The sequence below is a fragment of the Cryptomeria japonica genome, chromosome 9, assembly GCF_030272615.1.
Source record: "Cryptomeria japonica chromosome 9, Sugi_1.0, whole genome shotgun sequence".
NCBI classification, from domain to species: domain Eukaryota; kingdom Viridiplantae; phylum Streptophyta; class Pinopsida; order Cupressales; family Cupressaceae; genus Cryptomeria; species Cryptomeria japonica.
The window spans coordinates 281360302-281371681 of NC_081413.1; positions in this window are offsets into that span (position 1 = coordinate 281360302).

The following is an 11380-nucleotide window of genomic DNA, read 5'->3' on the forward strand; positions in this document are numbered from 1 at the left end:
CCCCCTTTGACATCAATAACAAAGGAATGATGCCAAACCAAATAGTTGACTACTCCCCCTGAGCAGCAGCATCATCCCATCAACTCGGATCAGAAGATATTTATCATAATTTCACCAAATTGATGCATCCCTGCATCTCTATGTCTCTATCGGAGGGGTGGTGACCCCCAACTGATCTCTAAGATATTCAAAAGTATCTTTAGGCAATGGTTTTGTTAAAATATCTGCAATTTGTTCCTTAGTAGGCACATAAACCAATCTGGTTTCCTTTGCTTCAACCTTTTCCGTCAAGAAATTATACCTTATAGAAATGCATTTAGATTTGGAATGAAATACCATATTCTTTGACATATCAAAAGCAGCAGTATTATCACAGTGAATAACTATAGGCTCGTCATAACTTACCCTTATATCCTTCAACATTTACTTTATCCATAAGATCTAAGTACAGTTAGTTGTAGCAGCTACATATTCAGCTTCAGCAGTAGATAATGAAGTGCATGATTGTTTCTTGCTATGCCATGAAACCAATTTCTTGCCAAGAAATAATGCACCACCTGTAGTTCTCTTCCAGTCATCAACATCTCCTGCCCAATCCAAGTTTGTATAGGCACATAATCTGAAATCATCATCCTTTGGATACCATAACCCATACTCTGTTGTTCCTGCCAAATATCTGAATATCATTTTAACAGCAATATCATGACTTGCTCTTGGATTAGACTGAAATCTAGAAGCAATGCAAAAAATATTCATTATATCCGATCTGGTCTAAGTTAAGTACAACAATCCACCAATCATTGATTTGTATCTAGATGGGTTCACTCTAGGAGATTCATCTTCCCTAGAAAATTTGCAACCGGTTATCATAGGAGTACCAACAGGTTTTGAATTTTCAAGACCAAATTTTTTAAGCAATTCCTTCACATATTTAGTTTGACAAATGAAAATACCATTATCAGTCTGAGTAATCTGCAAACCTAAGAAAAATTTTATCTCTCCAATCATAGACATTTCAAATTCATTATTCATATCATCAACAAATTTCATGCATAGATTTTCTTCTCCTCCAAAAAACATATCATCAACAAAGACTTCAATAATTAGTATGTTATGATAATCACTTATAATATAAGTTACTATCAGCATTACCTTTGCTAAAACCGAGCTTTGAAAGATATTTATCTAATCTAGCATACCATGCTCTAGGGGCTTGTTTCAATCCATATAAAGCTTTCTTCAATTTGCAAACCATGTCCTTGTCCTTTGATAATGAAAATCCATCAATTTTCTCAATGTAGACTTCTTCTTTAAGATCTTCATTTAGAAATGCATATTTAACATCCATCTGATATACCTTGTAGTTCTTATGTGTAGCATAGGCAAGAAATAGTCTTACCACTTCAATCCTAGCAATCAAAGCATAAGTTTCATCATAATAAACTCCTTCCTCCTATGAATATCCTTTGCAAACCAATCTAGCCTTGTTTCTTACAACCTGACCTTACTCATTTAATTTATTCCTAAAAACCCATTTAGTTCCAATAACATTTTTATCTTTAGGCCTAGGAACCAATTCCCATGTTTTATTCTTTTCTATCTAATTCAATTATTCTTCCATAGCTCTCATCCAATTCTTATCTTTACTTGCTTCAATAAAATATTTTGGTTCAATTTGAGAAATTAAACAGACCTCTTCAGTAGCTAACCTTCTTCTTGTCATCACACCTTTCCTTTTGTCTCCAATGATCTGATCTTCAAAATGATTCAACTTCACATACCTGAGAGTCTTAGGATTATCCTAAGTTTCTGACTCTTTCTGCTCATCAATAGTCACTATGTAATTTTTTGATGTTACCGGAGCAACTACATCAATGCTCTAAATTGATTCTTGCACTACCGGTTTTGATCTAACAATTTCATCTTCCGGTCCATAGTCATATGATCTAATCTTATTATTACCTTGCTCATCCACTTTGACATTTATGCTTTCCATTATCCTATTTAATCTTTTGTTATAACATCTATATGCTTTTCTCTTAGTAGAATAACCCAAAAATATTCCTTCATCACATCTAGGATCAAATATCCCTAATGCATCATCTCTTCTGATATAACATTTACTTCCAAAAATTCTGAAATACTTGACAGTAGGAGTATGACCAAACCATAATTCATAAGGAGTCTTATCGGTATCACCTTTTATGTGTACTCTATTGAAAGTGTATACCGCAGTATTGACAAATTCTCTCCAATAGATATCAGGCAATTTGGCTTCCATCATCATTGACCTTGCAGCATCTAAGATAGTTTTGTTCTTCCTTTCCACTATTCCATTTTGTTGTGGAGTTATAGGTGCAGAAAATTGTCTTCTAATTCCATGCTTCTCACAAAATTTGTTGAACTCACCGGATGTAAATTCACCGCCTTGATCTGATCTTAAACATTTTATCTTCAATCATGTTTTTGTCTCAACCATAGATTTGAAACTTTTGAATTTCTCAAGAGTTTCTAATTTTTCTTTCAAAAATGCAACCCACGTCATTCTAGAATAATCATCCATAAGCAACATAAAGTATCTATCACCTTGAAAATTGTTAGTCCTTGCCAATCCACACAGATCGGTATGAATAAGATCAAGAATTTCATTAGATCTATCATGTATGCTTCTTAAAGAAGTTCTTACTTGCTTACCCATTTGACATTCTCTACATACTAGATTATGAGGCTTGATAATCTTGGGCAAATCTCTAACAGCCCGTGTTGAACTGATCTTCACTATACAATCAAAATTTGTGTGACACATCCTCTTATGCCATAGCCAACTTTCATCAATTTGAGCAATCAAGCAAGCCTTCTCACCGGAGTTCAAATGAAAGATATTTCCTTTGGTCTGAGTTTCAAATGCAATTTCCAATCCAAATCTATTGATAATCTTGCACTTTCCATCTTTGAATTGCAAATGAAATCCTCTATCCACCATCTGACCTACACTCAAAATATTATGCTTCAAACCTTCAACATAATAACATTGTCAGTATTAGTCTTACCATCCAAGGATATTGTTCCTTTTCCTTTGATCCTACATGCCTTGTTGTCTTCAAATCTAACTAGTCCACCATCAAATTCTTGCAAAGTCAAGAATTTCCTCTTGTCGCCAGTCATGTGATGTGAGTAACCACTGTCTATAACCCATTCATCCTTCTCTTCAATTTTAGTAGCTAGAGCCTTTTCCTCTGTATGATTTGTATCAATGTCAGGTTTCGGAGAATCATCCTTGATAGCAGTAAAAACCAAATCTTTGTCGGAGCTTCCATTACCGGATCCACTCACAGGTTCATCATCATCATTAGTAATACCAAAATCATCATCACCAGCATAGTAACATGATTTATCCTTATTCCTTCTAAATCTAGGTATGCTCTGATATTCTGGATTAGGTTTATAATTCCTCATAAATCTTTCTTGATTCCTAGCAGCTCTTTCAAGACATCTAGAAGCAAAATAACCAACCTTGTTGCATGAAAAACATTTAAAAGAAACCTTTCCTTCATACTTACTTCCAACCTATCCTTTAGGGATTCTTCTAGCAATTAGGGCTTCCAAATCTTCAAGTTAATGTATTCTCTCTCAATGTCTTCCAATTATTTAGCATATAACTCCTTCCAGTCTATCTTCTTCTTACCAGAGGTGGATACTCTAAATGCAGTCTCTATTTTAGTAACACTCTGATCTCCAAGTTTTAAAAAATAGTCAACTTCTCAAGTAATGTATCTCTGGTAATAGAGGTATTTGACATTGTCTGGAGTTCATTTATTGCAGTAGCCTTCATCTTGTAAGTCGGAATTAGAACTCTCATAATCTTTGACACAACCTCATCCTCATTAACATTTCCACCACAGTATTTGATTCCCATGACAATCTCATTCACTCTATCCATGAAAGAACTTATCTTTTCATCTTCTTCCATCTTCAAAGTTTCATATCTCACCCGGTATCCTTCAAGTTTTGCAATCTTTATTGCTTGGTGACCTTCATAAAGAGTTTCAATCTTCAACCAGATCTGCTTTGTATTTTCTAGCTCTATGACATTCAACAACTTCTCATCTAATAGGGCACTTAACAATGCTTCTTTTGCTCTGACATCATTATCAACTCTCTTATGCTCATCAAGAGGTGTCAGAGTTCCAAAATTAGGATCATGAGGTGTATACCCTTTCTCTATTATCTCCCAAACTTCAGCTCCAATACATCTCAGATGAATCTTCATTCGCTCCTTCCATAGTTTGTAATTTGTACCATCAAATCTGGGACTCTCCTTCCGGAAGGGATTAAATGTAGAAGTTGATGCCATCGGATCTCCTCAAGCAATTAAGCTTCTGTAGAGAGGACCTCGCTCTGATACCAATTGTTATAATCTCTAATACTGGAGGAAAATAGAGAGGGGGGGTGAATCAATTTTCCACAAGTTAAACAATTAATGCAGATTATAATCCATTTATTGGAGCACAATATAAACAACATAGTGAAAGATAAAGCATGAAGGCACAGAACACACAACACTAATATTTTGACGTGGAAAACTCGGTAAAGGGAAAAACCATGGTGGGAAACCCTACCCACAGTCAAATAATACTTCTACAATAGTATGTGAAATAATTACAATGGGGGTTGCACTTGCAATCAGACCAACCACCTAGAGCGCACTGCTCAACACAAAAGGGAAGTCTCACTGACTTACATAAACATTGGACTACAATCCGAAGAAAATGAACTGTGAAAATAGCATCTACTAATGCTTGATACAATTCCGGTTAAGCACAGATGTCTGCCCTACAACTCTAAATCCTTCACAAACCTTCGTTGAATGATATAACCTTGTCTGCACATAAACCACTCTTAGATAATGCAAACATAACCATACTGATACCATCCTATTTAAATTACATGAATAAGTCACCTATAAATATAGATCATCAACCTTGATAACAAGGTCGGCTAAACCCTAAACCCATAAACGATAATTACAAAAATTTCATCACACGATACCACCGAACCAATATTATGATTTACATTATATAGCATGGACCTAATTTGAATTCCCAAACAATTCTATCCACCGCAAATTCCGCTAAGACCTATATCAACACATTTCACCAACCGGTAGAAACCCTCAGTGCAAATAACAAAGAATAACCAACTGGATCCAAATAGGATCACCAAATCATGTCAGCCAATGCGAAGCCACCAAATAATTAGGACATGGTCAAGAACGTCGTCAGCACATTAGGAACCATTTCTATAAGTCGGATGAAAATCACTTAACCAAATCATCGAATATCACCAACCGATAAAGCCAACCGATACCGAGAATATCAACTGGTAATCCAGAACATAAGCGATAGCTTTCGGAGCACCAAATCATGAACCAACTGAATGTGACAAGCATATAACCATCCTGAGTAACCATCCAAAACTGAAACAACCAATTTGATCATACCGGATCAAAAACAGTGATAACCAAGTCCAACCGGTATAGGAACCAACCGGGATAGCAGTAACCAACCGGTAAAGAACCATATCCAACCGGAGCACAGTGTTGACATCAATGACAACACATAAACAATTTCAACATATTGCCAACAATAAAATTAAATTATATTAATATTTATTTTTTATTTGCAACAATTTAACTTCTTCATTCCTTATGATAAAACTTTTAATCTTTATTTTAAATAATAAATAATATTACTATTTTTTCTACCAAAGAAACTCATCGAAAGAAAATTGTTGTGCATAAGAACTACCAAAATTTGTTGAGCCACTTCCATAATAATTTCTAAAATTAATTCAAACAAATTTATGTGGAATTGAATCCGCATAAATAGGAACATTAAAGTTAAGCATACATGTGGAAAATGAAGCCAAATTTCTTAGGGCATGGTCATTAGACAAAACATGGAATTGGTGGAAGGCAACAGGTAATCTTGTAACCCGCAACCTCATCATGGGTTATACTTGGTGAGCTTCTCTTGGATGGCAATTGTTTAAAAAATATACATTAAAATTCAACATCCTAGCTTTATTCTATGTTTTGTTAAAGCTTAAATAAATCTGAGCGTTTTACTGTCATTAAGAATTTCAGTCGTATAATTCCATGTTTCAATGGAATTTTTTTTAGTACCATTCACCTTTTCTTATGAAGATATATATTAAGTATATAAAGTTTGTAAGTATTAAAGGTATATTTCTATCTAGAATTAAGTGTGACATAAAAAATCATATTTCATTGTTCTACTTCTAATGCATTCAGTGATTTCAAGATAGGATTAGAAGTTATGATGAAAATAATGATCTCTCTATCAACTACCAAAATCAATTAAATCATCTCACTTTTAATTTTCTTTTTTTTTTGTTTTTTCATATAATATATCATAATTGTTTAAGATTCTCTCTCTGGATATTTTCTTATCTCTATGTTTTGGTGAGCAATAACGTTTTTATCCTACCAAATATTTGTTTCTTCTAGTATAGTTTGTTGTTGATTTATCTATATCTATCATATTTAATTCAAGTTGAAAATCTCATAAATAATGTGTTTTTCATGTATATAATGGATCCATTCAATTTGACTCATGATTGTGCTGAGAGGCATCTACAATGACATCAAAATGTCCGTAAACAAAAGTCCATTTTTGAAACAATTTGACATCCAAATGATGGGTAAATGCATGAAATATGCCATGATTCAACTTTTGTGGAGGTATTATTTTATTACTCCAAATAAAATAGAACCCTCACCACTTGTCTCTAGCTAGATACACAATACTTTAATGGATGTGTATTCTTGGTGTTTAGTATTTTAGAAAAACATTTATTTTACAAATTATTCTCTTCTATTATAAGATATATCTCGCCATATTTTACATATATTTTTTAAATATAGGTATACTAGTTATACAATTCTTTGCATGCCCCTCATGATGACATCCCTCATGATTTGGTTGTTAATGGTTTTGTTACTCTAATGCTTTGTTTCTTAATTGTTTTATTTCTTCCACTTGTTCTAGTGTGTACATTCTTTGGAACATGTGCCACAAAACCCTAATTATGATTGTAAATAATTTTTACACATTCATGTGATTCATAGATCTATCTTATTTTTATTTAATTGATATATCAATGATGAATTCATTAAAGATATTTTGATTATGCAATAGTGCATGATATATTGCTTATTTTCTTTTATGTCTTTCAAGTGATTGCTTGGTGTTTTATATCTTTCATCCTTTAGGGATCATTCCCTAAAACTAATAATGGACACACCCATGCTTATTTATCATGAATCTCTTAAAGGTATACATTGTCTCTATCATTTTGTACTATACCAAGAATAATCAGTTTACAAGTTGAAAAATTTTCTCTATGGGTTGAAGCAAGCCCCCCATGTCTTATTTGTAAGGATTGATATTCTTTTTTTTAAGAAGGGTTTCAACATAAGCCATTGAAAGCTAACATTGTATATCAAAAAAAATTATAATGATTGTAGACACCTAAATTTGATTAATTTGATTAATTTAATTAATTGAATTTAGTTGTCCTGAGTGTGTCTTTAATTAAATAATTACGCATTATTTAATTAATTAGTGTTCTCTCCTTCTAGCTAATTAATCTTATTAATGTTGGATATTAGAGTTGTTGGAATGTGTTGGTGTCATTGATGTCAACATATTCATGTGTTTCGGTGTTGCAGAGAGTAGGTTTGGGTGATTTATTGCAGATATGCTAATGCGGATTAATGCATTTTGAGATAATTATCTCTAGTTGATTCAATATGAGTTTCAGTGTTCTGGAAGGTGATTTGATGAAATTATGTGATCCAGTGTAGTGATTGGTTTTTTTGTTGGTTCTGTATTACAGAGTTATGATTTTTGGTTTGTATTGCTTCGTAATTGATTCATTATGTTGTGTGGATTTTGGAGAGTGTTTGGGACATTCATGTGTGTCCTCAGTTCGAGTAGTTCATGATTTGGAACTTCACAAGCATATATTTCAGTTTGTTATTCATGTCCTTGAGCTCCGGTGATAAAATAATGACGATTATTGTTATCCGAGTTGTTGTGATTATTGTGAAGGGATTCACGTTGCTTGTTGATGTTCTTTGACCATTTTCTATGAGTTTTGGTGGTCTTTGTTGATCATGGTGTGCATTATTGAAGATTTTATTGGTCTGCCAGTATACTTCATGTTATACGACTTTCTGGTTGATCTGATGGGTGTTGCATGTTGTGGATGATCTTGGCAAGATATTCGGTGGTGTTGTGTGTTCGAGGATTTGATTTTAGTGCATGCTATGTCCTTGCCAACATTGTATTGGTTTGCATATTGATTTTGTATCATGTGATGTAATTTTGTAATTAGGTCTTATGTGTTGAGCTGACCTTGAGGTTAAGGTTGATGAATTGTATAAATACATGTAATATTCATTTGTGAGATACATCCGCATGTGTCAATATTATTTTGATCCTTCAGAAGAAGAGGAGATAAGTGAAGAAGTGCAGAAGAGTGTGCAGAAGTGTGAAGAGCATAATTTGAGTATATATGCTTAACTGGAACTATAATCAGGCATTTGGAGATGATATTATTTCAGTTCATGTAATCTAGATTGTTGTCTGATTTATGTAAGGCAGTGAGCCTTCCTAGGGTTGTATCCCTTTGTTGTTTTTCAGCGGTGAGCTCTAGGCAATGTGTCTGAATGCATGTGCATTCCCCATTGTAATATTTACACATACTACAGTAGAGTATTATCATATTGTGGGTAGGTTCCCACCATGGTTTTTCCCTTAATCGGGTTTTCCACGTCAAAAATTCATGTGTTATGTGTGTTGTTGATGTGGTGTTTATATTTGTTATTGTTGTTCTTGATCAGATCTGAAGTTGAGGTTAAATTGCTTAAGTTTGGTTGAGTTTGGTAAAAACCGATTCACCCCCCTCTTAGTTTTCCTACATTGTTGTTGCCAACAATTGGTATCAGAGCTAGATCCTCTAGAAGAAGCTTGACCACTTGAGGTGATCCGGGATGGTAATTGTTGTTTTCAAAAAGGAGAGTCTGAGATTTGATGGAACTAATTACACTATATGGAAGAACCAGATGGAAGTTCACTTGAATTGTCTTGGAGAAGATTTTTGGAAGATCACAAAGAATGCATACAATGTTCCTCTGAATGGTCATGTTACTACAACTAAGATCAAGGATGTTGAGCATAACATAAGAGCTAAAGAAGCATTTTTTAGTGCCCTGACTGATGCAAAGATGACTAATGTGATGGGATTGCAGACTGCTCATGAGATTTGGGAGAAGCTAGAAACCTTGTATGAAGGAGATAAACATGTGAAAGTTGCTAAATTGCAGAGCTTGAAAGGAAACTATGAGTTGCTGAGAATGGGAGAAGATGAGAATATTTCATCCTTTATGGCTAAAGTGAATGATCATGTGTTGAACATCAGATGTGTTGGTGGAGTCCTTGAAGAAGATCAGATTGTGGCTAAAGTGTTCAGATCCTTGCATCCTTCTTACAAACACAAAGTTGTTACTATTGATGAGATCCGGACTATGACAATTGTGACAAGAGATATGCTGGTTGATAAGCTTGTTGCTTTTGAATTGAGCAAACTTGATGAATCACATGGCAAAACTGAGACTGCATTTAAAGCTACTGTATCCGGGAAGCAGAAGTATGACCCAGGAGAAAGTTCAACTAGGGTTTCCAAATATGAAAGAGAAATGAGAGAGATGGAAGAACAAGAAAGAGAATTGGAAGAACTTGAAGCACTTACTACCAGGAGATTGCCTAAGGGAGCCGGTAAGTATGAAGGGAAGTTTTCTTTGAAATGTTTTTCATGCAATAAGATAGGTCATTTTTCTTCTAGGTGTCCTGAAAGAGTAGAAAGAGTGTCAAAGTATGATAAGTCTTACAAGCCTAATCGTAAGTATAGATATCAGAAGAAGTGTTATTATGCTTCTGATAAAGGTATGACAGATGATGAGTTTAAGAAAGGGAATTTAGAAGATGAATTTGTGTTCAATCCTATCAAGGAAGATGATCTTGTACCTACTAATTCTACAAGTTGCAGTGTTGAAGAGAAAGCCTTGGTTGCTAAGTTTGATGCTAAAGATGAATGGGTGATTGATAGTGGTTGTTCACATCACATCAGGGGTGATAAAGGTAAATTTGTGAATATGGAGAAGTATGATGGCAGTGTAGTCCTAACATCATATTTCAATCTGCATCCCTACCCCCACTTTGTTGTTTTTTGGTGTGTTTGGTTGCTATAAGATGGTGTGCCTTTATTGTGTTATTTTCATCGTCATCGTATTTTTTTCGTCTTCGTTTATCATCACGTCAATGTTACTTTTGGTGTATGTGTATCCTTTTGTTGACAGCTATTTTTTTTGTCCTTGCATGTCCAAGTAGTTATAGTCTTAGTTGTAGGTTTGAAAGCCTTGCAAAATCCCTAAAAAGTGAAAAAGAACCCATTTGAAAAACCCTAGAAATTAAAAATCCAAAAACCTTAAAATTGTAAAAGTTCGTCAAAAGAAAAAAAATTAAATATTTTTTGAAAAAATAATAACTAGAGTTTATTTAAATAAAAATTAGATTTTGAAAAATTAAACCAATTTTTATATTAGTGTTTTAATCACTTTAAAATTTAAATTTAAATTCTTATTAAAATTTAAGTTAATTTATGTTTTAGATATATTAAAACGTTAGTATAAAGATTTTATTTAAATTTTAAATATTTAAGTGTTTCAAATAAATTTTATAAAGATTTGTAATAAAATTAATATTAATTTTAAATTTTAATTTGAAGTTAAATTTTATTCAAATGGTAATTATATTTTTTGAAGTTAAATTAAATTCTGAGAGAATATAAAATTTAAATAAGATTAAAATACAATTTAAAATTAAAATTAAAATTAATCTTTAATGTAAATAAATAAAATCAAACTTTCTTTGGATATAATCTAAGAGACTTTCACTTCCTTTTTGTTTGGTTTGACAAAGGTCAAGCATGGAAATATCATTTTGCACATTGTAATGATAATAGGCCCCAAATCTTTCTAATAAGTCTGTAAACATAGTGATAGCGCCAAATGGCAACTTGGAAAACCATTCTAGAGATGGACCACAAAGAATTTTGGGAAACAAACATAGGAGATAGTTATTGTAATCTGCGACCTCTTGGCAGGCCATATAGAACTCCTTGATGTGATGACATGGGTCACCTTTCCCCTTGTATTTATCGAATTTTGGCGTTTCAAAGTGCTTGGGGAATGGCATTGATGTTATTGACTTATCAAACAGATATGGGCAATGTT